The sequence below is a fragment of the Odocoileus virginianus genome, unplaced genomic scaffold, assembly GCF_023699985.2.
Source record: "Odocoileus virginianus isolate 20LAN1187 ecotype Illinois unplaced genomic scaffold, Ovbor_1.2 Unplaced_Contig_19, whole genome shotgun sequence".
Lineage (NCBI taxonomy): Eukaryota > Metazoa > Chordata > Mammalia > Artiodactyla > Cervidae > Odocoileus > Odocoileus virginianus.
Window position 1 is genome coordinate 152417 of NW_027224336.1, and position 27066 is coordinate 179482.

A 27066-nucleotide genomic window follows, 5' to 3' on the forward strand; every position below is an offset into this window, starting at 1 on the left:
GACCTGGGGTGTCCAGAAGTACAGAGGGCTGTGTCCCGTCCTGACTCCCAACCCCGAAGCGCAGCCGGCTGGCAGGGCGTCCTGCTCTCTGTGGGCCCGACTCTGTCCCACCAGCCGGGCCCTCCGCAGGGAGGGGTGGAGACCCCATGACAGGACGGAGGACACGCCCCCGGCTTCCAAGAAGTGTGAGTGTGGGCAGCTGGTGCTGAAAGTGGGTCCCAGAGAGAGGAGCCCGGTCGCCTGCACGCTCTGCCCCAGAAGCGTGGTGTCGGGAACCAGCCTGTGACTCACCGCCCTCATCTTTAAAAACTGTCCCTGAAGTGTCTGTGCCTCCCGGTCGGCCCCCGACCTGCACTTTCCCACAGCCCACCTGGGCAAGTGACCCCTCTGAGGGAAAGCCAGCGGACTCAGGGCTCACCTGACGTCTGCCCCACGAAGGTGGGGCAGGGCCCCGGTCAGGCCCCGGTGCCCACCTGCGCAGGTGCCCGGGACTGCCTGGGGGAGGGGAGGGGAGGGGTGCGGCTTGGCATCCCTGCCTTCAATGGCCTTTCAGTTGAGCTGGGGACGGGAGGCAGTCGCTCCAGAATGTTCTGTGAACAAACACTGCACTTAGAAGCACAAGTGCAGGCCAAGAGGGCCCCCTGTGCAGGGTATGCTGGCTGTGGATGGAAACCGGGGGAGGCGGCAGTCAAGAGCATGCAGGGCGGGGTGGAGGGACATGGGCGCAGGCACAGCTGGGTGACCTGGAGGCATGGGGCCCTGGCTGTGACTCGCGGGCAGGGTGGGCTGGAGGCGGGGACAAGAGCCGTTGTGCGGGTGGGTGTCCCATGGGACGCCCACAGGCCCTTCCCAAAGACCATCCACCAGGCAGGGTGGCACGCGCAGGTAGGTCACCTTGACGTGGTGCCAGGCAGGGCTGGTGTGGCTTCCCCAGAGCAGAAAGCGTCAGGTGCCAGAGGTGATTGGCAGGGCAGCCCCTGCAGACAGAGGGCTGTCGGGCCGCAGAGGCTCGGGTGGGGGACGCCCAGGAGGGAGGGTGGGGCACCCTGGGGTCACCCGGTGCCGAGGTGTGACCCTGCGGAGGGACCTCTGCACAAAGTGTGTCCCCGTCAGGGCTGCCGAGACTCCTCACCCAAACTCCAGGCTCCAGTCCAGGAGCTTCCAGGCCGCATGGTCACTGGGTGCTCCTGGCGACCCAAGTGCCCGCCCCGCCCCCAGCACCGGGACTTGGGGGCTGGGGTCCTTGTGCCCCTGCCGCTCCCGCTGGAGGGGGAGACACACCAGCTACAGAGCACTGATGACAAATGCCTCATAGTAATAAAGAACCATAGTTCATCTGTCTTTTGTTAGCACCAAGAGCCAGCAATCTTAAACCATACAAGTGCTAAAATATTCCTCCTCCCAAATTTCTGTGGTTCATCTAAATCTCAGTAACCACTGTGTGTGCTGTAGTTTTAATAATATAATGGCAACCTCAGACATGGTCATTTTAAATACACACCCTTTAATTAGCAGTGTCTCCTACATGGACGTGAACGTGGAAGACTTCCCACTGACAGCAGCCCTGGCACAGAAAGAATAAGACAGAGAATACGTTAGTCTTAGTTCTGCCCTTTTCTCTTTCAGTAAATTCAGAAAAGGGCTTCCCTAGGGGCTCAGACAGTAAGGAATCCGCCTGCAATGTGGGAGACCTGGGTTCAATTCCTGGGTTGGGAAGATCCCCTGGAGGCAGGAATGGCAACCCACTCCAGTACTCTTGCCTGGAGAACCCTGTAGACAGAGGAGCCTGGTGGGCTACAGTCCATGGGGTCGCAAAAAGTCGGACATGGCTGAGCCACTTCGCATTCAGGAAGACTTGGGATCCGAGCCCCGTGGGGGCAGTTTGGTCTCTAACATGTAGAGTAGATTTGAAATAATCAAGGGTAGCCCCTCTGTACATTTACCGGCCTAAACAACATTGGGACTGGGGCGTATTTGAAAGCCAGCAGAATTGGTCCCAAAGAAGCATAGGACCGCTGTGCTCAGTCGTGTCCGCCTCTTTGCGACCCCGTGGACTCTAGCCCACCAGGCTCTGCTGCCCATAGGATTCTCCAGAGAGGAACACTGGAGTGGGTTGCCATGCCTTCCTCCAGAGAATCTTCCCGACCCAGGAATGGAACCCAGGTCTCCCACACTGCAGGCGGATTCCTTACTGTCTGAGCGACCAGGAGAGAAGCATGGACTTGCTGTTAATGGGATTTGACATCACATGGGATTCCTGTGCATCTCTCCCAATCTTATCTTTTAACACTTTTACTATTTGTTACTTAACATGAAACAACATTTTCAAAATTAAAGCAAAAGTGGTCTGTGATCAACAATGAGTAACGATAGGCTGAAAATCTGACATGAAGAGAAATTTAGCTTTCACACAATCATCGACAAATTTGCAAAAGTTAAGGCTTTAAAACAAATTGTAATTACTCATTAATGTGACAGACCGGCACAAAGATATATATGCATTTTCCCATTTTTCAAAATACATTTTTATCGCAATTGAAAGTGTTAGTCCATGACTTTTTCTATCCTTTTTACTGTGACATTTACTTTAATTTTGTTCCCATTTACTTATTGGCATGATAATAAATATAAAATTCAATAAGAAGGTTTTTACACCACGTGTTTCTCTTCTGTCCCATTTTTTGTTGTTGTTGTTTCACTTCGTGGCCATTCCTGGCTGTCACGTGGAGACTCCTGGTCGTCTCTGCCATGTGGACCAGTACTCCCAGGGAAATCCCGAGGCCCTGAGGCTGTCAGTGTACTGCGGCCTGTGTGCATGGGGCTGGAGCCATTCTGATCTGTCACTTTCATGTTTCCTGACAACTGGGACGTGGCCAATGTGCTTCCATTTCATTCTCTGTAGAGGCTCCAGTGAAAAGACTGAATAGTCTGACTTTTCCCATGTCTATTTTTTCTGGTCCTTTCTTCAAAGAGAATTGAAGGGTACTGTTGCTCTCTGAGGCCCCTGGAGAGAAAGCTGTTTCCTGCGCAGTGTTCTCCTGTGGTGTCCCTTCCACTCAGAAACTCATGTACAAACACGTACATTTCACAAGAGACTCAGGTACAAACACGTACATTTCACAAGAGGCTTGGGTACAAAAGCGTCCATTTCACAAGAGGCTCAGGTACAAACATTAACGTTTCACAAGAGACTCAGGTACAAAACATACATTTCACAAGAGGCTCAGGTACAAAAACGTGCATTTCACAAGAGGCTCAGGTACAAAAGCATTCATTTCACAAGAGGCTCAGGTACAAAAACGTACATTTCACAAGAGGCTCAGGTACAAAAGCATTCATTTCACAAGAGGCTCAGGTACAAAAACATACATTTCACAAAAGACTCAGGTACAAACACATACATTTCACAAGAGACTCAGGTACAAACATGTAAGTTTCACAAGAGACTCAGGTACAAACACATGCATTTCACAAGAGGCTCAGGTACAAAAATGTGCATTTCACAAGAGACTCAGGTACAAAAACGTGCATTTCACAAGAGGTTCAGGTACAAATACATACGTCTCACAAGAGGCTCAAGTACAAAAACGTGCATTTCACAAGAGACTCAGGTACAAAAACGTGCATTTCACAAGAGACTCAGGTACAAAAACGTGCATTTCACAGGAGACTCAGGTACAAACACGTGCATTTCACAAGCGGCTCAGGTACAAACACGTGTATTTCACAAGAGACTCAAGTACAAACATGTACGTTTCACAAGAGACTCAAGTACAAACAGGTGCATTTCACAAGAGGTGAACAGAGGCTGAAAGGCCCCCTCTCTCCCAGTGCATTTCAGAGACTCGGATATATAATCATTCTACAGACATACAACTTACTATCTCCTCTATTGCAAAAATCACAATGCCTTTCTGCTTGCTGTTGGCACCTAATTTAAGTTTTTGTGAGGCTTTGATGAATACCAGCCATAAAGCATGCCTTTCCTGGGACTTCCCTGGTGATCCAGAAGTAAATATCTTTCAAAAAATTTAAAAAGCATGCCTTTCCTGTGTCAGAAATTACCAAGTGCATTTCTTCTTTTTTTTTAATTGAAGTTTAGTTGATTTACAATATTGTGTTGGTTTCAAGTGTACAGCAGAGTGACTCAATTTTATATATTGATGCTTTAAAAATTTTATTTTCCATTATAGGTTATTACAAGATATTGAGTAGAGTTCCATGTGCTATTTGGTAAATCCTTGTCCCTCACCAGTGCGTTTCTAGGCCTTGCCTAGGCCAAGGGACCCTCAGCTCCTAGGGGGCAGGGCCTGGCCCATAGCAGGAGCTTGAGTCCGCCCCCTCTCCCACCCCTCCCAGCCCCTCCTTGGGCACCCCTCGGGCCAGCAAGCCCCCAGGCCTGGCTCCTGCCCACCTTGTTCCCAGACCCCAGGGCACAGTCTGTGATTCCCCCTGCTCCTGGAGTGTGGGCTGAGCCATCGTCGGAGGACAGGAGCCCCCGCTCCTGCCCGCCTGCCCGCCCAGTCCCAGAACAGTGCTCAGGGCCTTGTTTGGCATGCAGTTAGCACCATGGGAACTGCAGGAATCTGAGCAGGACCCGGCTCAGCCCACCCGGAGTGTCAAGCCCTCCATGTGCCCACATCATTCGTTTCTGAGCCCTTTCTTTAAGAAATAAATACATAAAAGTCAAATGTTTTGAGAATTGAATCTTAGCCTCTTTCTTTTTATCAAGGCCTCACCATTAGCACCTGAATCTTGTTTTATTTTGCTTCTCAAGCTGAAAATATACTTCTGCTGACATGTTTATATCTTCTCTGTATGTAAGTTAATCAGTCAAAACCACTAGTGGCCCCACTGTGCTCACAGCCCTGGGCCAGGCCCTTGCCCAGCCAAGCCCATGGGTCCGCCGAGGGCACAGGTTGCTCTGCACACAGAAAGGCCTGTTCCAGGGTCTCCTCCGGGATTCCACCTGAGCCGGAGCCCAGCTCCACCTCTCTGACTACAGATGCGTTCCTGTGGCTGGGATTTTTAACACAGCTACGCATTTCTCACAATATCACTGACCTTCGTCTGTCACCTTTCACTCCGATCCATGCGCTTGCTATCTGATAGCCCCGTTCTGTTTCCTGGATTTCTTAATTCACTGCCTTTCTCACAATTTATGTTCATTTCTCAGAAGAGGGTGATGCTGATTGTTTGCTGTGAAACTAGCTCTGGACAAAGTTCACAGAACCAGTTGAAACGGTTGCCTAAAGCCATGTTTCTTCTCTCGAGAAGCATGGCTGGTCCTGGCACTGCACACCTTTCTGAAACAGACTCGGGACGACGTCGGCGGCGGGAATATTGAGTGTGCCCCAGGCTCAGCGCGAGGTGCTCTGCGGCGTTACTGCGTGCAGACCTGCCTGCTTTATGCCCGCACCCCTTTTCTCCAGGTTTCTCGGGAAGAAGTCCACACTCTAGGTCTTCTCTCCAACAAGTTCTTCCTGAGACTATGAAAATTTATCCACCCTCTGCAAATGAAAGGCATCTACAGTGGCATTCAGAAAATTACTTTGGCTTGGTCAATTCTATAATGCTTCACAAAATGCTCCCACGCAGAGAGCACCTTCAGGTGCATTTACTTGTTTTCCCAACAGAGCCAGTTAGTGTCCCGCACCAGTGCTCAGCTGACCTGGAACTCAGGTCCAACTCGTAGTCCAGTGCTCTTTGCTCTACACCACGTCAGAACCAACAGGCTCTCCGTGTGAGCAAAACAAAGATAACCGCCAAAATAATTTGGGCACAAAGGTCGAAGCAGTGTTGTCATGTGACACAACCAGGTCCCAGCAGATTGATTTATGATTTAATAAAGCGGAATTGAATCACAGAATCACAGGCCGCAGTTACCTGGTCTCCACATGATCCACTCACACAGGAAAGTGTCATTCTTCGAGGAAGGTGGCTCTGAAACTGTCTTGAGGCTTGTAGACTGGAGCTGGTTGTCAAAGATCCACTGACGAGGCCCAGAGAAGCAGTGGGCAGCAGGGCAGCAGGTAGAGAGGGGTATGCCGGGGGCACCTGCTGGAAGAACCGAGACAGAGGCGCAGACGATAAGCTAAAGGGGAGCGGCAGCGGCAGCAGGCAGGTGGCCCGAGAAGCGGGCAGACAGGGAGGAGGGAAGTTGGTCTGGGGGAGGGACGGACCAGGAGCAGGGCCCACGGTCCTGGGGACTGGCCGGGAAGAGTGCAGTGTGCTGCATGCTGGACAGGTCAGCGTGAGTCACACATTCTCCAGCACAACTCTAGACCAGTGGGAGCTCTTCGGTCTACACCGAGTCATCAGACGTACCTCAGCATAACTTTAAGACCAGAGTCTCGGTCTCCTCTTGTACAAAATTCTTTTACCCTAGAACTTAAAAAAAATAGGTCTGAGGTCCATGGAAAAGAATTGACTTTTTCAAGAGAAATTTGAGTAGGAAAGGAAACCATGGGGCAGTTGAAAAGTAGTTACAACAACCGATCTAAAGAGGCAACTGTAAATATTTTCATGGATGATGGTTAAGTATGGTGGTGACTACATCTATGACTCTCTTAGCTAGAATAAACCTAGTTGAGTTGTTGAACCAGTAACCCTGCCTCCCACTTTTTTTTCTGTAAGTTTAAAACTTGAAGCGTAGAAAGCCGAGTCACCACTGTATTCTTAACTTAGCTTGCATCACTTGGGCAGTGAGGACCATGTTGCTCACTCTGGTCATGACGCTTGACAACTGTCAATATTTGGAAAGAGAACTTTAAAAATTACTCCTGAAGCTTATCTTTATGTATCTGTCAAAAAGAGGTAGGGAAGAAAACCCTGACTTTGGATCTACTCTAGCAATGTCACCTTTTCCCCCAATGTTTTAGAATATGCTAATTTTTAACAGGTGTTTGTTGCCCAGATCCTGCTCAGCAAAACACTACTGTAAAGTTGTGCATATTTCACAGAATATGCGTGAGACATCCTCTGTCTTTTACTGCCCGTTGTTGTGGCTGATCAGCAAGTCAGAGAGAACGTTCTACATGACACTTTCTAGGAAACCAGTGGGATTTAACTGGTAGGTCAGCATCCTTCCTGCCCTCAGCTCACTTCAGAGGTTGGGCCTAATCAGAATTATTGATCACTCAGTTGCTTTTCCTGAGATGTTGGCAGGCGTTGTTGGGTGAACCTCCTCCTAGCACCTTCCACTGAGGCTGGTGTGAGTTCCCATGTCCTCAGTTTGCTGGCCTTCAAGCAGGGACAAGACTTCTCAGAATTTCACTGTCTTGTAACATATCAGATGCAGACTCATTAAAACAGAAAGTTATCTTTTTGCCTGAGAGGCCTTGGAGAAAATTTAAATTGTTGAAATTGAAATCATCTCTTCTTTTCCACAAAGTCCCCACAGCTTCCAGCAAAAGGAGGTGGGGGGTGAATTCGCTACCAACACCTTTATCCAAAACTTGGCCACAGTGAGGTCTTGGGATAATTTACCCGACAGCCTCCATTTCTAACCCACTGTTCACTTTTCACAGGTCCATTAGAGCTGAAGATTCTAGAAATGTCAAGTGCTGCCTCACAGAGGGTTGAATATGTATTGGGTATTTATAGTAGGTAATTATAACTTCATCAGGAAGGCTCCAAACCCCTGGGAATAACCGGGATTCCAGGTAAGGGAGAGTATTTCTGTTCCCCAAAAAGAGGCCCCAGAATTGTTTGACTAGCAACAGTAGCTGTTGTTTAACACACAGCAAAGGAGATAGGCTTCTTTTTTCTTTTTTTACTGTGGCAGAGGTTTGAGTCTGCCATGGGGGATTCTGGGGGGTTTCAAGCCTTTTTCCCCTTTGCATCTCATGTCACAGTAGGCATGCTCCATCATGAATGGTCCCCACCTCACCACGAAGAATGCACAAGGTCCTACAGGGCAGACCCCGTGGGCCGCCTGTCTTCTTCCTGGCCAGGTTGGACATGGGTGACCATGCGTACACACTGTTTTCCATAGAAAGACACACATAAGCACTGACTACACAGCCCGTTGGGTTGCATCAGGTGCTAACAGACGGTGCAGCTGTTTGACCGGCAAAAACATCTTGCTTGGTCTAACGGTCACTGTGGTCAGCAGCATGCTGGGGTCTGGCCTTGGTTTGGGGAGACCACGGCCCAGACTCCAGGGAAGTCCCTGGGATGGGGCTGCCCATCCTTCTGCAGTGCGTTTACCCTCCTATTGGGTTTTTTTTTTTCCACTTTTTTAAAAACAGCTTTATTGAGGTCAAATTTACATACTATAAACGTCACTTGTCTGGAGTGTTCATCTCAGTGAGGTTGAGAACCCTGACCTGGCCATGCAGCTGTCACCGTAAACCAGATGCACCGTGTTTCCACCAGCCCATGGCCCTCCCACCCACCCCGACGCCCACCCATGCACTGTCGTTCCCTGTAAACTGCCTTGCAGAATGTGTCATATAAACAGGACCTCTGGGTCTGGTGTCCTTCCTGGCATACAGTTTTTGAGAGTCATACATGGTGTAGCATGTGCTGGTATTTCTTCCCTTTTTATTGAACAGACATTGTTTTAGTTTTGTTTGTCTTGCTTTTTACCAGAGTTAAGGATTCATCCATGGTTCTGCACTGGGCTGTCTGGGGGCATTGTGTTGTCACGTGTGGAGGCAGGCTGCTCCCAGCATCTGGTGGAGAGGCTGGCGATGCTGATAAACAAGCCCAGCAGCAAACGTGACCTGTGCCCACACGCCAGCGGTGCTGAAGCTGAGACTCCCTGGGTTGGGCCTCAGGAAACATCCTCTGACCCTCAAAGCACATGTTCAAAGCCAAGTGTCACCTGAGGGACTCTTCCTTTGTGTGTACCACATATCATTGATGTTCTGTTTGTCTAATTTATATGTATGTTTAAAATATAAACTCATTTGCAAAATTGATACTATTTTTTACCATTTTGGAAAATTTTGCAATCTCCAAAAATATTATTCAACAGGTTGCATTGTCCACCAGGGAGAAAGAGGAGGAAGAGGAGTAGATAGTTCTTGTTTCCTGGTTGATGTCTCAGTAGAACTTGGTTCTGGAAATTTATTGACAGAAAAGGGACAAATGGCATGGCTTGTACAGCTTAAATTCTAGGAGCTGCAAGAATCGTTGGGGGCTTATAATAAAGGAATTTAATAAAGGACATTAAGCTTACTTAGGAAAACATTGCACCATAATTTTTGTGGCATAACAGTGTTATGTACTCTGGTTATAATTTTCCACTTCATCTCCAGACCTTTGAATCTCAATGTTATTCTTAACATTAATGAATAAAGTTTACAGGTGGCAGGAGTTAGAAGAAACAGATCCAAAAAACAAAACTGAAGACGTTTTTATCACCCAGCCTAACACCTCTCTTGAGAAAAAAGAAATCAACCAGAATTAAAATATTTTGTTTTACCTGAGACTAGGGTCCTTGCTTGACTTTTCCTCTCAAGTGGTTGAGGTACCAAGAGGTGGGATTGTCTCTTGGTTCCTTTGAGCTTTGTGTGGTGATGAGTAAGAAACAAAGTTCTCTGGAACTTAGTAATGCAAGAGGAGACTGAAGTGCTGTGAGTGGAAAAGCCGTCCCCAGCAGGGGCACCTCAGGGGATCCGGCAAATAAACAGTGTGTTCCTGCTGCCCTGGGTGGCTTCTCGCTCAGACCACTCCTGTGTCCCCACGGGCGAGGCAGGGCGCAGGGCAGGCTGAGCGGGGTCTCCTTGCAGCTTGCCTGCTTTCTGACCTCCCGTATCGCCCCTGGGTCTTATCAGCTCCTCCTGCCTTCATGTCAGAACTACGTGGTGGAGGTAAACGGAGGGCAAATGCAAACATACGTGTGCAGGTGCGGACACGTGTGTGCAGATGGGCGCCTGCATGTACAGCCACGTGACACATGCCACACAACATGCACACACACAACACACGTGGGCACGGCACAGAGGCACCACACAGTCCTCAGAATGACCATACGCACTTTGGAGACACATTCGTCACCCCCAGGTAGCTATTTTGTGTCTGTGTTACAGTTGAGGACACAGGCTCAGAGAGGTTGAGTAATTTGAACAGGGCCACACAGCTGTTAAGTAGTTGAGATTAGAACGAAGTTTTCTCTAAATCCAAATTCCAAAAAGAAAAGTAGTACTAAAAGAGATCTGGCCCTTAAAATCTGTACCCAACAAAAACAGACCAGGTGATGACAAGCATTTGTATCTCCCGGTTCTGGAGGCAGAAGTCCAGGGTCAAGGTGTCAGTAGCAGACACGGAGTCTGGGGAGGCCCCTTCCCAGTTCACAGATCTCCATCCTCCTTTGTGGTCAAGGCAGCTGTCTGGGTCACCTCTGCGGGGACGCCAATCCCATTCCCGAGGCTCCACCCCCAAGGCCCAACCTCCTAACACCTTCACCTCGGGGGCCAGGGCTGCAGACACGAATGCCTGTGGCACCGACCCTTCAAACAACCGTTCTGGGGAGCTCACCCGTGGCACCAACTTCCTATCAAGTTAGTACTGCACGTTCCTAACCTGGAAAGGCCACGGACAAAAGGCTTGTGTTCAGAGCTAGGAGGCTCTGCCATTTCTGTTGGCTTGCTCTTCACTCCTGCCACCTTCAGTCACAGTTTCCTGCTAATAGTTCTCTGGGGGCCTGTCTGCTCAAATCCACATACGGGGCCCTGCAGTGCCCATGCTGGTCACCTCTAGGAGGGGCCACTGTCGCTCTCTAGGCTAAGCAAGGAGTCGGCTCATTTGTTTAAACTTTGCGTTAAAACAAACAGAAGTTCTGGCATACCCCTTTGGAGATCTGCTAAGAACACACAGCTGGCCCTGCGGTGCCCCGGCCCCTAGAAGAGAGCTGTGCTGACACAGGCTGACTCTGCGAGAAGGCGTTTGGGCAGGAGTCACCTTCCCCTCAAAGACTGAAGGGGCCAAGTGACAAACCTCCGGTGGAGCTGAGCCTCCGAGCTCCCTCCAGTCTGCGGGGCGGGGTGCTCAGGCAGCTTTCCAGACTCTCGCATGTGCCCCACGGAGTATGAGCTGTGAAGTGACGCCTCTAGGGGGGCCGGGGGGAGATTCGGGGTGTAAAGTCTGCTTTCTGTGCTCTCACCTCCTGGAGTGAGTCGGGAGCCAGGCTGATGGAACAGCATGTGTGCCCTGTGAGTTTGCCTCACACCCCCAGCGCTGGGAACCCAGGAGTCCGCCAGGAGCCCTGAGTACCACCCTCAAACAGAGGGGGGGGTTCTCACAATAATAAAGATACAAGTAAAAGTGCTTCATTGTAGGCGAATTCAACAGTCACGCTCAGGACAGTGTGTCCCCCTCCACCTCGCTCCTGGGGCTGCTCGCCCCTAGCTCCGGACCCCCCAGCTCTGGATGCCCCCAGCTCCTGGAAGCCCCCAAGCTCTGGACGCCGCCCCAGGCTCTGGACACCCCGTGGTTCTGGATGCCCCCGGCTCTGGATGCCCGCAGCTCTGGACACCCACCACCACCACACCCCCACCTGCCCCGTGGGCTTGTGTGCCCCCACGAGCGTGCAGAGGAGCCCTGACGACCTGTTGCCTGTGCGCCCTTGTGGCCCTGCTCCCTGATGTTCCAGGACACAGCTGTCCTGAGTCCTGGCTGCTCTGACAGCTCTCAGTTCTGCAGGGTGACTTATGTCTCCTGGATTCTGTTACCTTACCAGCTACTTTTAGAAATATGAGGTGCTTGATTCCTAGTTTCCGGCTCCCCAGGCTGGCAGAAGCTGGAACTGCCTAAAAGCCTGACTCCTTCTATGGCCCACATGCGGGCAGTGGCTCCAGAGCAATCTGCAGGCAAGGGTCGGGGGCGAGGGGCGAGGGTGGGGGTGGGCTGGGAGTCAGGGGTGGGGGCTGGGGGGCACCTCTGCCAGGGATGGACGCGGAGGCCTTGCTCCAGGAGGTGTGGATTGGGCACAACTGTGGTTGTGAAATGAGTCTCAGAAACAGAGGCAAGGTTCAAGCCCCGCCACCCCGAGGTCTGTTTCCAGCAAGATGACCTGCTGTGGGGTCTGGCAGTGGGGAAAGTGGGGGAAACTACCCAGGAACCCGAGATGCATGGGGCCAGAAACCCAGCGGCTTGAGGAAGAGAGGGAGGAGCCCCGGCCCCTCCCACCTCCAGGCAAATGCACCTCCTGTGAGCAGCCAGCAGATAGGAGCGTCCCACCCATGGATAACAAGTGTTGGGTCCTAATCTATGGAACAAAGTAAGCGTCTGTGAGTCCACAGTGACGGATATAAACACATAAATAGATAAACAACAACAAATGTGAAAGAAACAAAAAAGGGGCCAAATCACCAACAGGCAAACCTTACAGTAAAAGACATCACAGGAAAGATTTGCTCATTGACACAAGTCACTGGACTTTGAGAGAAAAATAGGGTGTTTTCGTAGTCTCTTATGAAAGATACCTCTTATGATAAGACAGGCAACTTATCCCTCCCCAGAGATTGATCAGTTAGAAAGAAAGAAACTAACCGCACGGTCCTTACCGTGGTGAGCACCCACAGCGTGGTGATCGGTGAGGAAGTCCAGTCTCCAGGAAGAAGATACACCTCGAGGTGATGCTCGCGATGGGCCACGCACATCTCTGTGGGATTCCTGCTGAAAGGCATCCCCTCAGCCACTCCGCACTGAGGAAATGCCAGACAAGTCCTCACGCTGACACTTTCCACAAGATCATGAGCCCTAGGGCGTGAAAGACAAGAAAATGTTGAGAAACCATAGAAAAGTTCTCATGACCTTCTCTCCTAAAAAACAAACAGATGATGAGGGTTGAGATGCAGAGAAGCTCATAAGATTGGCCTGAGCTTGGCGTCACCTGGAAGCCTTGCCAGTCCAGTGCAATGTGGCCCCAAAGTCTCTGTCGGGATGAAATGAGGCATGAGAGAAAAGCACCTGAGTGTGGCAGATGGAGATGGACAGTTAAGGTAGTACAAACTCAGATGTCTTTTTTTTATTATTATTAATTTAATCTCATTTGAAAAACTGTCTGAATTCTCGAATTCTTGCTGCCCGCCCGAGAACTTGCTTTATGTAGAGCACTATTGTAAGTCTTTGGAAAAAGAAAAGAATTAGAAAACAGGATCCTTACCCTCAGAACCTAGGGGAAAATAAGGCATTACAAGACAAAGACACAAATCAAAGATTAGAATATGCTTGTAATCATTGACCACACACTCCCCTCACCTACAGCACTTGCCAACTCTAGTCTTTAGCCTCTAAATTGCAAGTGGTTTCGGGGGATTGAATTACTTTATTTATTTATATTTTCGGCAGCGCTCGGTCATTGCTGCTGGGTGCGGGCTGTCTCCAGACCTGCAGAGCAGAGTTCTCATTGTGGGGGCCTCTCTCATCGTGCAGCATGTGCTCTGGGGCGTGTGGACTTCAGTATGTGCAGAGCACAGGCTCAGAAGTTCTGGCACACTGGGGGCTCAGTTGCCCCAGGGTGTGTGGGATCCTCCCAGATCAGGGGTCAAACCTGTGTCTCCTGCATTGGCAGGTGGATTCTTAACCACTGGGCCACCAGGGAAGCCCTAAAGTGCAATTGTTTGAAGATGGGTGTCAATCCGTCAGTGCCTGGTCTCACAGCCTAGGGAGTGACTTGCGTATTGTTAAAGGTACTCAGAAATATTTGTTCCATGAATAAAATGTCTTACAATTTCTAAAAATGCTTATAATGAGTGGATAAAGAAATGTGTTATATACATACAGGGGAATTGTTCGACAACATGGACGGACCTTGATGGAGGGTGTTGTACTCGGCGAGGTGGGCAGATGCTGAACCTGGGGCGGAGGGCAGACGCAGCACAGACCCTGTGTGGCCTCACTTGTGTGCAGGAGGTGGGCAGATGCTGAACCTGGGGTGGAGGGCAGACGCAGCACAGACCCTGTGTGGCCTCACTTGTGTGCAGAATCTCCAGCCGCTGCACTCAGAGCAGAGGGGAGAAGAGTGGCAGAGGGGCTGGAGGAGGAGAGCGGGTGATGCTCAGAGAGCACCGTCAGCCGCAGGCACCAGGCTGAACACGCACAGGTCCTGGAAGTCAGTGCTGAGCCTGGTGCCTGCAGCTGACGGCACCGTGGCGCACTCACCCTTGGCTGAGATGACTGACTTGTGCGAAGTATTCTTGCCGCAAAGTAACAACAACAATAGTAGTGGCAATAGTAATGATAACAAGGATGGGAGGAGACTCTGGGAGGTGATGGATGTGTGTGACCTGATCGCGTCCCAGACGACAGTTATCCCCAAACTCAAGTTATACACATTAAGTAGGTACAGCTTTCCACATGTCATTCATACCTCAATATAGCAGTTCACAATTTAAATACATAATTAATTGACTTTTAGAAAACATGCACATGGACATTAGATGAGCTCTGAGGTGGAACTCCTGCCAAGCAAAGGGACAGCGCGTTAAAGGTGAGCAGGACAGACAGGACCAGTCCAGGAAGAAGTCAAGAGCTGTGGGTGAATACTCGAATTCAGGCTGCAAGGAGACTATTCTGGGATGGAGGGAGACCTGCCTTTTTCCACAGAAGACACAGCACTCAGTCAAGAGGAGCTGGGGGTGATGGAGGTGAGAGGCATCAGTGAGGTTCGAGCTTCTGGTTGAAGAGAATAGAATAGGCCACTGGGTCCAAGGTTATGAGGGTGATTGTATCAGGAAGATGAATACCTCTGAAGTATTTGGTCAGGTGATCAGGGTTGATTCAAGAGTACTATGAGGCCAGGAGATGCTGAGAAGCAGGAAAGGAATTCAGTTAGATGCCAGTGGAAGATGAAAGAGATGAAGACAGAGCAGGAGCTCTCTGAAGACCAGACCCGAGCCCATTGTGGAGAAGGGGCTGGTCGTTCTCTGCAGAGGAGCTGAGAGGCCCCGAGACTCAGAAAAGGGAAGGGGCCATTGGATTTCTGCCAGGAGAATGTCCTTGGTGGTTTATTAATAAAAGGAGCTTCTTCATGGTGAAGACCAGAGAACCAAAGGTCAACTGAGGACGTATCGGGAGCAGCAGGCAGCCGGGTCACATCTCTGTGCGCTCAGTCACTCAGTGTCCGACTCTGCGACCCGTGGACCGCAGCCCTCCAGGCTCCTCAGTCCATGGGATTCTCCAGGCAAGAATACTGCAGTGGGTAGCCTTTCCCTCCTCCAGGGGATCTTCCCGACCCAGGGATCGAACCCAAATCTCTATTGTCTCCTGTACTGGCAAGTAGGTTCTTTACCACTAGCGCCACCTGGGAAACCCAGTAAATCTCTGTATTTCCACCGAAATACCCAACGCGTCCAGAAGACCATCCTGGAATTCTGACAGTGGAATTCTACGTTTCCCTACCAAGAGCTTCAGTCCAAGCCAGACTTCAAACAACCCAGAAAAACACACTAGCGTGAAGATGCATAACTTGCATCAAAGAAGTTGGAGGAGAAATTTTACAGGAAGAAGGAGGGGAAAATGGGGCTGGCATAGACTGAGGGGCTACAGAAACATGAGGGGCAGAAGGTAGCATCAAGTTGGGAGCGTCTGGTGTGTGTGTGCACCACCCCGCCCTCACGTGCCGACCTCCAGGTGACTGGCCCGGACAGTGACGAGAGAGGAGGCCAACTGTCTCTGACCTGAAGGTCTGTCTGAACCAGGGCTGCTCCTGTGCTGTGGTTTCCATGCTGGTCGTGCCGGGCTCCACTCACAGGAGGCAGGAGGCTGAGGGCCTCTGTGTCCCGCTCATCTGTTGACACGGGTGCCCCTAGCACCCCCTGATCTCAAGGGTTCATCCCTAAGGGGAGTCCTAGCACCTACCCCATCCCCACCTGCTCTTTGTGGGCAGCAGGGAAGCAGCACTGATAGCCCTGTGTGGCAGCTGCAGACCAGAGGTGAGGCTGGCCCCCTGACCCAAACCCTGATCCAAAGGTTCACCTTGCGGAGACCTCTGACCTCCCCACATGGGGAGACCACGTGGGGACAGTCATAGGAGCAGGTCCCTGACCACACACAGCCCAGCTCCCCACTTCCAGGGTGGGGCTGCATCACAGTTCAGGCTCGGTCTGGGAGAAGAGCCTCCACAGAGCTGCTGCCTCCTCGGGGCACCCCTGACTTTCCCCCCCACCCTCTCCTTCCTGCCACTCCAGCACGTGTCTGCTCAGAGCGGGCCTGGCCCAGGCTTTCCTTCTGGGACCCCGAGCCTTGAAGGAAGTCCCCTTGGGTGGCTCCCATCAGGGCCATCCCAAAGCTGTGCCAGGAAACCTCCTGGAAGGGAAGTGACCAGACCACATTGGGGAGCGTGTCCCTCCTGACCTCCACTGCCCAGCCTGAGCACTCTGGGGACCCACCTTGCCGGAGAGGCTGGGGTCCCCCCACCTCACTGCCCACCAGGGCCTGTCTGCCTGCCCGAAGGCTTCTGAGGAGGACTCCACTGCTCTTCAGAGGGCAGTCCACCCCAACGGTCCTGATCCCGCATCTGGCTCCCATCCTCCACCCTGAACATGTTCACCCTCCGAGCCTGAGTCTCGGCACCCCCAGGCCCAGCAGCGCCCCGTCTTCCGCCCGCTGAGCTGGTTCCTCTCATCCCTAGTCCCTCACTGCTAAGTGGCCTTCCTGACCCCTGGTCCCCTTCTCCCAGCTGTGTCCAAAGTGAGTGGTCCTGGGACCCCAGAGACAAGTGGATGGAAATGCAGTTTTCTGGGCCCAGTGGCCAAGTCTACACCCTGGACCCCAGTGACGCTGGACAGCCAGGATCCTGCCCACATGGTGCAGGTCCCACGGCTTCCCCCACTGAGGCTTTCGCGGGCTTCCTGCTGGGTCTCGAGCCCTTCCTGGCCCTTTCTCCCCAAGTACCCCTTCGCCCAGACGGTGCTCTCCCACAGAGTCTCAGCTCGAACGTCCTTCCCTTCCTGACACTGATGCCCTCAAGGTCCAGGTCAAACACCATCTTTGTGACGCTGAGTTCCCTCAGTGCCACCCCCTTCCTGTCGGCCTGACCAGATTTCCTTGGGGGCAGGCGGTGCCTCGGGGTGCGGGGGGCTCCTGCGGGCCGTTCTCCTGGCTTCCTAGGAGCCTGGCCCCAGGACCCCAAGAATCTCAGAAGATCTCTGCAGAGACCCAAGGTATGACTCCAGCCTGAAAGGGAGAGTAGGGTCCTTACTTCCAATTTTGGGACCCTGCTTCTACAAGTCCTGCCTCCCACAAGAGGGGGACCACAGCAGAATCTTACCGAGAGAGGGGACCTTGCAGTCGCAGGACTGTCCACTGCTGCAAGGGGTGGACCATCCCTGCCCCCGGGGAGGAGGGTGGGACCTGGACAGGTGCTCGGGCCTGGGTCACGGGGGCACCTGCTTCTACTTCCCCGAGACCTGGTCACACAGTGAGGGACGCAGGCTGTGGCAAAGCCGGGGCCTGAGGTTCTGTGCTGTAGGTCGAGACGCGTGGACAACAGGACAGAAACCTCGGGATGGACAGACGGAAGGACATGGGTAGGTGCATGGGGCCTCCTCACAAAGGACTGAAGCGTCCACCCACGGAGACCTGTGTGTGATTTCCAGGGTCTCAAGAATAAGCTTTTTTTTCCTGAGCATTATCCAGTTAGCTAACAGAAAAAAAACCGCACCGACTGTTTTTTTCCATACACACTCATCAACTGGGTGCTTTAATTTGAGAAGCAAAGGAAACAATTAAAGACTTTGCTGATGGACCCTGAACTTGATTTTCAAAAAGAAGAAATTTTGAAGGAATTGGGAAATTCCATTGAACTTTTTTTTAGTAAACTTTTAAGAAGGATTTTTAATTTATAAAGACGGAGGCAGAGAAGAATGGATTAGGACTTTTGTTATAGATGCTACAAAAAGAAGTCAAGAAATAACAAAAATGTATCCCCCAGAGGGATGACATATTAATTTATAAAATAAAAACTGGTATAAATCACAAACTGGCAAAATGCAAAATGTTATGCCTCCCAAAGATTCTATGCGGGTCGCCCAGAACGAACACCTCAGAGAAAAACCTATAAGAATCCATTCATCACCTGTGAGCATCAGGGATGCTGGTGACACTTTCTTCAAGACACAAGCAAAGGGCACGAGCCAAAGAAGTGTGATTAGGGTGTGCACAGCACTGCTCCTCTGAGGCCTCACTTCTGTACAAGCTGGTTCCTTTTTACACTAGACAGACAATATCAACCAAAAACAGAACAGAATTCAGTGAGCAGAAAGGAACACTCAAGTTCATGGGTTTATTCAAAGTGCACTGCCTACTGGCTTTGAATGATGATTTTGCAAAGAGTTGAAGAACAACATTTAGAAGAGAAAGGGATTTTCTGAAGGGAGTTTCAAAACAAATTTCAGTTTAAACGGGGTGAAGGACACAGGCTGCTTCAGTAACCCATGAGAGCCTCCTGGACTCAGGGTACCTAGGAGGAGCTGCGGGGGTCAGACAGGTTCCCAGAGCGCTGGGGGACCACACACGGCAGAGGGGACAGAAGGGGGGACAGCCGGACACTGACAGAGTCAGCAGGGGGAGAGCGCGCGCCCCCTGGAGACCTCGGCCCTTCCTGCAGAGCCGTCCCGGCTGCTGACGTCGGGGCCATGGCGGGGTAAGCCTTATGAAGGACGACCACCACAAGCTCTCGAGAAAGCTGGACGCTTCTCCATGTCCGGCACGCCCCTGTCACTCCCCAGGGGCCACGAGCACCCTGCTTGCCTTGTCTCCCTGGCCACACAGACCGTTCAGACCTTTGAAGGCTGCAAGTCCAGCACCTGGACGGGACTCTGGGAGGCGCCTCCGGCCAGCCCTCTGCTCCCGCCATGGTCTCTGGACAAAGGCGAGCCAGGCAGCATGTGCTCTGACATGGGAGGCACATGAGGGCAGGGGGACACCAGAGCGGTGGGCAGCTTTGTCCCTCAGGACCAGCGAGCCGGGGGATGGGAGCGTTGGGGCCAGTTCCTGGGGGCCTCGCAGAAAGGCCGCTGATGGCTCAGAGGCCAGGGGGCTGTGGCAAGCTGCGTGGCCTCACGGACCAGCAGGTCCTGTTGACATCAGTGCCCCGACCCCACTCACGAGTGTCCACCTCTCAGATGGAGTCCTAACACCTGTCTCACTTCCCCACTGGCAGGTGGATGGGGAACGCTGCCACCCTGCCACACCCGGAGCTTGGAAGGGGCAGAGCAGTGTGGTCCGTGGGGTCCTGCTGCGCATCTTCTGAGGGGAGACCGAGGCCTGGCTCCACTCAGAGCCCAGAATCCACACAGCACTTCCCAGGGCATCTGCTCCCACAGCCCAGGGGCGGGGCGGGCTCAGTTGGTGACCTGCGTCCTCAGACGGGGTCGGACTGGGCCCCTCACACTTCTGAAACAGGGTGAAACATTTGCGTTCATAAATGAAGACCTTAGAACATTAAAAAGAAAATACGCTCAGATTTTTTAAGCTAAACATATGTGGAGAGTAGCTGAAAGAAACTTTTTTAGTATCCAAATTAAGGTTAGCAACTCATGCTAAAATCAGTTAATGGGTACAAAGCCTCTAAACAGCTGCACGTCAGAGGCTGTCTAAAGCCTAAAGCACAGAGCAAACAGGAGCCAACTATCTCCAGGGTGACCTGGACGAGGCTGCTTCCCAGCCGGGGGCGCCCCCCGATCCCGGCCCCACTGCCAGCCCCCCCGAGTTCCCACACCGTCGCCCTCGGTTCCCCTGCTAGGACCTCAGGGAGGGGCTCCAGCCCTCCACCAGACGCAGGGGAACCGGCCTGGCACAGCCCACAGGGCATCGGTGAGGGTGAGGGGCGTGCGGGGTCCCTGAGAGGAGCCCATGGTGGGAGGCACAGGTGAGGGTGAGGGGCGTGCGGGGTCCCTGAGCACAGCCCATGGGGGCACAGGTGAGGATGAGGGGCATGTGGGGCCCCTGAGAGAGCCCATGGAGGGCACAGGTGAGGATGAGGGATGTGCGGGGTCCCTGAGAGGAGCCCATGGTGGGGGCACAGGTGAGGATGAGGGGCATGTGGGGCCCCTGAGAGAGCCCATGGAGGGCACAGATGAGGATGAGGGATGTGCGGGGTCCCTGAGAGGAGCCCATGGTGGGGGCACAGGTGAGGATGAGGGGCGTGCGGGGTCCCTGAGCGGAGCCCATGGGGGGCATTGGTGAGGGTGAGGGGCGTGCGGGGTCCCTGAGCAGAGCCCATGGAGGGCACAGGTGAGGATGAGGGGCATGCAGGGTCCCTGAGAGGAGCCCATGGTGGGGGGCACCGGTGAGGATGAGGGGGCATGCAGGGTCCCTGAGCGGAGCCCATGGGGGGCACAGGTGAGGATGAGGGGCATGCAGGGTCCCTGAGAGGAGCCCATGGGGGGCACTGGTGAGGGTGAGGGGTGTGCGGGGTCCCTGAGAGGAACCCATAGTGGGGGGCACAGGTGAGGATGAGGGGGCATGCGGGACCCCTGAGCAGAGCCCATGGTGGGGGGCACAGGTGAGGATGAGGGGCGTGCAGGGTCCCTGAGCGGAGCCCATGGGGGGCACAGGTGAGGATGAGGGGCATGCAGGGTCCCTGAGCGGAGCCCATGGGGGGCACAGGTGAGGATGAGGGGCATGCAGGGTCCCTGAGCGGAGCCCATGGGGGGCACTGGTGAGGGTGAGGGGCGTGCGGGGTCCCTGAGAGGAACCCGTAGTGGGGGGCACAGGTGAGGATGAGGGGCATGCAGGGTCCCTGAGCAGAGCCCATGGTGGGGGGCACAGGTGAGGATGAGGGGCATGCGGGGTCCCTGAGCGGAGCCCATGGGGGGCACTGGTGAGGGTGAGGGGCGTGCGGGGTCCCTGAGAGGAACCCGTAGTGGGGGGCACAGGTGAGGATGAGGGGGCATGCGGGACCCCTGAGCAGAGCCCATGGTGGGGGGCACAGGTGAGGATGAGGGGCATGCAGGGTCCCTGAGCGGAGCCCATGGGGGGCACTGGTGAGGGTGAGGGGCGTGCGGGGTCCCTGAGAGGAACCCGTAGTGGGGGGCACAGGTGAGGATGAGGGGCATGCAGGGTCCCTGAGCAGAGCCCATGGTGGGGGGCACAGGTGAGGATGAGGGGCATGCAGGGTCCCTGAGCGGAGCCCATGGGGGGCCACAGGTGAGGATGAGGGGCATGCGGGGTCCCTGAGCGCAGCCCAACCACCAGCCTGTCCTGGATGCTCTGAGCAGGCAGGAGCGCCCCTTCCTACCGAGGCTACTGCTCCCCCGTTGGGAATCGATGTGGACAACATGCACCCCTCAGACTCGGCCCCGTTCTCCTCCAGGCTGGCCACTGGGGTCAGGTTCCTAGACAGCCCGCCCGGGGTGAGGAGGACCCCAGCCCTGCCTGGCGGAGGCACTGGCAGGATGTAGGCCAGTGCTCCTGGATGGGCTCTGAGGGCACCAGGCGTCTGGTGCGGGGACCTTCAACTAAGACAGATGGGACTGAACCCCCAGCAAGGCCCCAGAGATGCCGGCCGGCCACGTGCGGGAAGGAGGCGAGAGCGACAGCCCCACGCAGGGGGCGGCGGCGGGAGCAGGGCAGGACCCGTAGGAAGTCTTCACCACTGGCTGCCCAGGCGGCTCAGGGGGCCAGGGTGGGGGTAACCAGGGGGAGCAGGGTGATCACCCCCAGAAACCGTGTCGGGGAGGTGTGCTCCCAGAGTCCTCTCCACCCCGAAACCTGCTGCCTCCACCCCCAATCTCTGGGCCTGGAAATGCCTCATTTCAGCTCCAGCTCTCTGCATCCAGCCACTTGCTGCCCTCCTCTGACTGCCCTCCACACACCCTGGACCGAGAGCCCCTGCTCTCTCTAGGCCCCTGGGTTCCTGCCTCACCCAGGCCCTCTTGCTTTCCATGGAGAGTCCTCATCTCCCACCAAGGGTGCAGGGGCTGTGGTGAGACGATGCTCAGAGAACCAGCACCATCTCTACGTTGTGTGAGCAGGAACGTCTGGGTGCATGCAGCTTGCTTGGCCTGAATTCTCAGAGAGAAGATGACCACGTGTGAATAAGAGGCAGCCTGAGTGGTTCCAAGCCCCTGGGACTGGGGGTACTGGGTGCCGGGGAAGAGCCCCCGGCAGGACCTGCAAGGCTCAGGAGTGACACTTCTTATGTGTCAAGTGACAGCCTGCCCCACAGGGTCCAGCTGGAAGGGGTAAGCTTGAGAATAACTCAGCTGCAAACAGGAGGAACTGGCTTTTCACCTAGTGCTTCAACTTTCATAAAGTTGCCCAAAGTCTTTGCAAACCATTTGCCTTTTCATTGGTTTGGTGAAGGGAGCTGGCAGAATCACACAGTTCCTTGTTCAAGCCACGTCACTGCTGATGTAGAGTCAGGAAGACACATCACAGGAGGCTTCTCAGAATACTGGCAAGAAGAGGAGACAAAAGGGAACAGCTGTTTATACAGTCTTTGATTCTGTGACTTTCTGTCACATAATTGATTAAAATCACAAACCCAGTTTCCTATGTGCCTGGCAGGGGATTGTTCTCTGTGCCTGTGGACAACAGGGTCCCCAGCCAGGCCTGGGCTCTGGGGATGCTCCAGGCTGTTCTGTTTCATTGAAGAAACTCAGGCCACTAAATTAAGTGGAAAAGTGTATACAGTCCTGCGTGATAAAAGACCAGCTTCAGGGGTACTGTTGATATTGCCAAGTGATTCGTCACATTAGAAAGTCCAGCTCAGTTCCTTTAGACTGGGTGTGTGGTGGCAACAGCGTTTAAGGTTCATGTCTTTTCCATCCAAAGTGTTCCATCGCAACTCCTGTCCTGTGCAAATGGTTGATGAGGTTAGACTTCCCAGAGGATGAAATATTCATGAGCAGGATGCTCTGAGTGTGGAACAGAGCTGTACAGAGAAGAATGAAGTGGAGACCAGAGGTTAGGTCAGTGGCTTGAAGAAAAGGCAGTTTTTCTTACTCTGAACTCACTGTAAACTGGAAGGCCACTGGTTCTAAGAGCAGAGGAGGAAACAGCTGTTCACGGTTTGGAGAAGTTTCCCTGGTCCCTGCGCCCAGCCTCTGCAGCAGCGGGAGGGCTGCCTCTCCTCTCTCACTGGAGGGGGGCCTGGCTGCCCTGGGAGTGCTGCCTGCCGCAGACAGACCCACCTCGGAGCCGTCTCCACCGCAGCCGAGGCCCTGCAGGCTGTGAGGATGGACATGGCGGAGCAGAGCCTCGGGGGGTCTCGGCGGGCCGTCTCTCTCTCCTCACCTGGGCATGGCCTGGGTGCTGCCTGCCCTGCCCCCGGGGCAGCGTCAGCTGGAGATCAAGTGAGAAAAAGTCTATGCGGTTTCCCTGGATGTTGACGCATAAGTGACCAGAGTCTCAACGGGTTGAACACGGGGTGTGTCAGGTCTGGGTTCCCGCAGAACTCTGGGAGACAGGAAAGCCACGCGCACCACTGACCTCGGAAGGGGAAACCTCAGTCAGTTCAGACCTCAGGAGTCTGAGCCAGGGCCGCTGCCTCCGTGCCCGAGCGTTGAGCTGTTAATGTCACCACATAGTAACATTACTGTCTAAAGAATCCAGCCCCATGCCGTCACAGAGCACCGCGACACCTTGCTGTCTACTTCACAGACAGTCTGCTACTCAAATGCTGTAACGCACGCGCACAGCCTCAGCAGAGGGTCGGAGCGTGCGGTGTGGGGCACTCTAGAGGTCCTATTGGTGCTGCTGTAGCAGAGTGCACTGCGTGTCACTGCACTGCACACAGCGGATGCTGCCGGTCAGTGCAGCTCATTGCTCAGCCGTCTCCAACTCTCTGTGACCCCATGGACTGCATCATGCCAGGCTTCCCTGTCCATCACCAAATGCTGTAACGCACGCGCACAGCCTCAGCAGAGGGTCGGAACGTGCGGTGTGGGGCACTCTAGAGGTCCTATTGGTGCTGCTGTAGCAGAGTGCACTGCGTGTTACTGCCCTGCACACAGCGGATGCTGCCAGTCAGTGCAGCTCAGTCGCTCAGCCGCGTCCAACTCTCTGTGATCCCATGGACTGCACCTTGCCAGGCTTCCCTGTCCATCACCAACTCAGGGGCTTCCTCGATAGCTTAGTTGGTAAAGAATCTGCCAGGCAAAGGCGACCCTGGTTCAATTCCTGGGTTGGGAAGATCCCCTGGAGAAGGGAAAGACTACTCACTCCAGTATTCTGGCCTTGAGAATTCCATGGCTTACTATATATTACTAACAATACAATAATAACATAAAAATACTGTCATATAGGATGCCATGGTCACAGGTAATAATTAGCAATGCATATACAAACAGCCAAAGAGTGTTAGAGGAGATATTTATCTTAAATTAACTACATCATAACAACCAAACATTTTTAATATTTTCCTGGATTTTTATAAGTTCCTAAAACCGCTACCCTATAGACATTTTCAGTGATATACATAGTTGCACTGTTTTTATTTCTTATTTTTCAGTTGCTCTGTTTTTAATACATTGTCACTCCCTGCTTGGGCTTCCCTGGTGGCTCAGTGGTAAAGAATCCACCGGCCGTGCAGGAGATGTGGGTTCCATCCCCAGGAAGACCCCCTGGAGAAGGAAATGGCAACCCACTCCAGTATTCTTGCCTGGAGAATCCCATGGACGTGAGGAGCCTGGCGGGCTACAGTCCACGGGGTCACAAAGAGTCAGACACGACTGAGCAACTAAACAACAGTTCCTTTCTTGAAAAATAAATTAGTGAGAAAATAGTTTTATCCAAAATAAGATTTTTTTTTGTATCTAGTATGGGGTTTTTCTAAAATACTTTTCTTGCATGTGAATGTATAATTTTAAAAGATTGATTTCTAAATTACTGAATTTAGGTAAATTCAATTTTTCTAATGGTTTCTTTACGATAAATGTGAAGTGAAAATTGAGCTCCTGTGTTCAGACTGGGCTCTGTCTACCACAGCACTTGGCCATCTGGGCAAGTGGCCGAAATAAACAACCTCCTCACAGAACTCTCTGATGGGCTCTGTTTTGGATACACGTTCAACTAACTGATTTCCTACTTGATTTCACCTGTTCACAGGTTGCGCCATTTGAAGGTCTTCTCTGAGGGGCACTCTGAGCTCCTCCAATGTGTGGGGGAGGGTCAGTCTAAACCTTCTGTCCCTTCTGCTTGAACCGTGACTAAGACGGAAAACTCTGCAGTGAGCAGCGAGGTGGCAAGGCCAAGCCCTCCCTCCCACCTCCTGGGGCAGTGAGGACTTCGAGAGTTCAGTGATTAAAACACACACGATTCTCTGTATCCACCTCATCATAACAGAGAAAATACCACTTCTGGTAGATCAATACGACAAATGAGTAAACCAGAAGATGGCGTTGAAGGTTTGCAATCACATTTTAAAACAAGGCGAAGTGGTTTTCAACGTCTGAAAGTGCATGAGTGAGGGGAACGGTGAGACAACTAAGTCCGGGCAGAGGACATGTGTGTGAAAGCGCAGAAAGCTCTAGTTGTGGCTGTCTTTGTTCTCAGCAATCCCCCTTCTGCTGCTGGTGAGCACACTGGGGAAAGCAATCCGCTGACTAAAGCTCAAGGCAGCTGGGAGGCAGCCACGTCCACTTTGTTGGCTGAGGTATCCAAGTGCTGAGCTCAGCTCCTGACAGGTAGAGGGGGCCCCCAAAATATCTGTTGAATGAATGAATCCATGAAAGAAGAAAGGAAGGAAAACCACTGTGACCAGAATTTTCTTTGAAAAATACCCTGTTGTTTACTACATAGACTCTGATAGTGGAAAACTTACTTGAGTGAATAAAAACATAGCATCCTGTTAATTTCTGAGAAAGTCGTTGGTTTGAGGAAAAGCTTACCCACTCTGCACCTCGTGGCTGTTTTGCTCTAGGCCGAGCTTGGTTGTTTCTTTGGGTGGGAGACAGTGGCCCAACATTTAAAAGAAAAACTGAGAAATAAGTGAAATCAAAAGCTTTTCAAAAGTTGCGAGTTGACCTAGGGTGGTGGTGGTCTAAAATCATATAGAAACCAGTGATCTGACGGTTTACCTGAAATCGGTAACTACACAAACATGCTGAAGCATTCAAGATGCTGGGGGTGGGGGGGGTGGGGGGGTCGTTAGATCTTGGAACATTAAGTAAAATCCCTCTGTTTAAATATCGCTCTTATTCTGGCCATTTAAACCCCCACTTGTAAATTGTTTCTCCCACGTTGCAGTTAAAACTATGCCACTTAGAGGAGGACTTGGACGCTTTTTCCAGTTCTTTCCTGCGGCCACAACTAAAGCTCTGGGGGTGCTGTCTCAGTCACTGAAGTCCTCCAGTTGTGCCGACCAGCAGGATGCGAGCATTTCAAGCGCAGACAGCGTGTGAGCGCAGTTTATAGCTCAAGGTATCTGGGCCATTTCCTTTTTTCTTTTCAATGAGTGTGATGTTCTCTAAACACGGCGGAGGAGCGGGGCTCCCGGTGACAGTCAAGGGTGCCCCCCACCCACCCACGGTCATTCGACACGGACAGTCCTCTGTCTTTGGTTACGAACTCTGCAAGCCCAGTCCCCTTCGCACCAGATTCCCGCTCCTGCACGCCCCCACTTCCCGCCCTGACAGCGCCCGCGTAGCTGAGCCACTGCTCAGCGGTCCCCGCGCGGAGGCGAGGTCCCCTCGCGCCTTGCCCTCGGCAGGAAACCGCCCGAGTGAGGTTCCCCTGGCCCGTGCGCCCGACTCGAGGTGCGTCCCCAGCGCCGCCCGGCCCCGCACCCCCGGCTCTCCGTCCGCAGCCCGCTACCCCATCCCGCGCACCCAGCTCCCTGCCCAGAGCCCCCTGACCAACCCTGCGCCCCAGCTGGGAGCTGGCGCTCTGCCAGCCCGGGTTCCGACCCGGCCTCGCGCCCCGGCGGGCTCTGCGTCCTCAGCCCCTAGCCCAGCTTCGGCCCCGCGGCCCCGGCTCTCCCTTCGCAGACCCCGCCGCACCCCGCGCGCCCGGCCCTTTGCCCGGAACCCCCAGACCAGCCCCGCGCGCCCAGCTCGACGCCCTCAGCCCCCACCCTGCCAGGAGGCGCCCCGGTTGGCCCCGCCCCGCGTAGGCCCCGCCCCAAGCGCGGCTTTTAAGCTTTATAAAGTTCCTCTTTCCTACCTC

The 27066-nt window shown here is 53.2% G+C and overlaps 2 long non-coding RNA genes across 4 annotated transcripts; one reads left to right on the forward strand and one right to left on the reverse strand.

The window, feature by feature from the left end:
- The first annotated feature begins 1028 nt into the window (after window positions 1-1028).
- LOC110131514 (uncharacterized) lies at window positions 1029-9437 on the forward strand. Of its 3 annotated transcripts, none has more exons than XR_002312205.2 (3): window positions 1029-6032; window positions 6902-7072; window positions 7530-9437. It is a non-coding gene; the product is annotated as an uncharacterized lncRNA (long non-coding RNA). The 3 variants fall into 3 exon arrangements; XR_011486488.1 differs by lacking the exon at window positions 1029-6032 and having other exon boundaries at window positions 6143-7072; window positions 7530-7664; window positions 8596-9437; XR_011486487.1 differs by lacking the exon at window positions 1029-6032 and having other exon boundaries at window positions 6143-7072.
- On the reverse strand, window positions 1485-6199 carry LOC139034023 (uncharacterized). Its single transcript, XR_011486489.1, has 2 exons — window positions 5887-6199; window positions 1485-1564 (listed from the first exon to the last, which is right to left on the reverse strand). It is a non-coding gene; the product is annotated as an uncharacterized lncRNA (long non-coding RNA).
- Window positions 9438-27066: the final 17629 nt, after the last annotated feature.